Here is a 1,614-nt window from a genome sequence, read left to right on the forward strand (position 1 = left end):
CGCGCGCGCGCGCGCACACACACGTCCTCATCCCCACCCGCACTGCGCTGGCTACCCCGCACGCGCCCTCCCCTCCCGCAGGATTCCAAAAACAATGCCCCGGGCGCTGGCCGGGCCTGGGCTCGGCGGAGCGGAGGCGAGGGGAGGGGAGGGGAAGGGAGGGGAGAGCACGGGAGGAGGGGGAGGGGAGGGGGAGGCGGTGGGCGGAGAGCGCGGGGCCCGGAGAGGTTCATTGAAAACAACGACGCGTTCCCATTTCTTGAAAAGCTTCATTGTTTCGTGCAGCTGTTGCAAAATAAATAAGTGCGAGCATGCGGCGTTTTTTCGCAGCGGGATGGAAGGCACGAAGGAGGCGGGAGGGGCACACCTGGGAGAGAGGGAGCCCCACACTGGTACGGCGGCCACTTTCTCTCAGTGCTAGGCAGGCCTCCACGTCTCGGCCTGGGAGACCCCACTTTCGGGGTTCGTGAGGAGCTGAGGGGGAAGGGCGCGGCCGGGCCACTCGTCGGGGGCGCGAGGGTAGCGGCCAGCCGCCCACCTCGGACCGCGAGCGCTTGGGGGCTACGGCTAGCGGCCGCCAGGGGGCGCGGAGGGCTCTGGGGAAGGACTAGCCCGCGCAAAGCTCCTCGTCTCCCCTCTCCGGGGGAGGAAACGCGGGGGCCCGGAATCGGGGTCTGCCTAGGGGCCATCCCGAGTGCTCACCGCAGCCTCGCGCTGCTCGGGGCCCCGCCGCGGGGGCGGCTGCCGTGGGCCCCCGGGCGGCGCTGGGCTGCGCGGTCCCTGGGCTGGGGGTGTGTCCTCGGGTCCTCCGGAGCAGGGTCTCCAGGTCGATGGAGTCTCCCCGCTCAGATGCAGACCCAGGATCTCGACGCGCACAGCTGTCCGGACACCCCTGGGCACCTGCCTCCGGCCCTCGCGGCCACGTTGTTCCCTGTGTCGGTTGGCTTTAAACGGTTAGGTACCAGCACCAACCCCAAGTCGTCTCTGAGGTTTTCTCCAACTTGCCGGCGGGGAGACTGCCCTAAGCCTGCCTCTGATGCAGCCCGGGTAGAAGATGAGCTTGAAATACGTGAACTTTTGAAAACAGCGGTTGGACTACGTGTCTCCTTAAATGTAGTCCATCCATTCCTCAGGCTAATCGATGTCAATAACAAATAAAAAGAAGCTGGCTAATAAAAAGAGTTGTGGAGTGTTTTGTGTCCTGAACAGATTGGAAAGGGGATTCACTACAAAGGAAAGATAGGTAGGTGTATTCTCTCTAGTTGTAAAAGATTTCTACATTACATTTTGCACCCTATCATTCATAAATTATCTTAAAATTGTTAAGAGTTGAAAACAAACCAAAAACTAGTCCCTAGATCATTTTTCCTTTTGAAACAGTTTAGTTCAATTCAGTAAGTACGTTGTTTAGACGGGAAATAAAGTTATTCATATGGGATTGTTTTGTTTATTTGAAATTCAACTTAATTTTTAAATAAAATATTTCAACTTTCGATGTTCCTGAACTTTAACAACGAAAGAAATATATTAAAATCATAAAGTTACTTTAAATTAACATGTATCAATTAAAAATCACACATATGAATAATCAGATTTAAACTACTAATTTCTAAA

Source organism: Chrysochloris asiatica, unplaced genomic scaffold, assembly GCF_000296735.1.
Source record: "Chrysochloris asiatica unplaced genomic scaffold, ChrAsi1.0 scaffold00148, whole genome shotgun sequence".
Lineage (NCBI taxonomy): Eukaryota > Metazoa > Chordata > Mammalia > Afrosoricida > Chrysochloridae > Chrysochloris > Chrysochloris asiatica.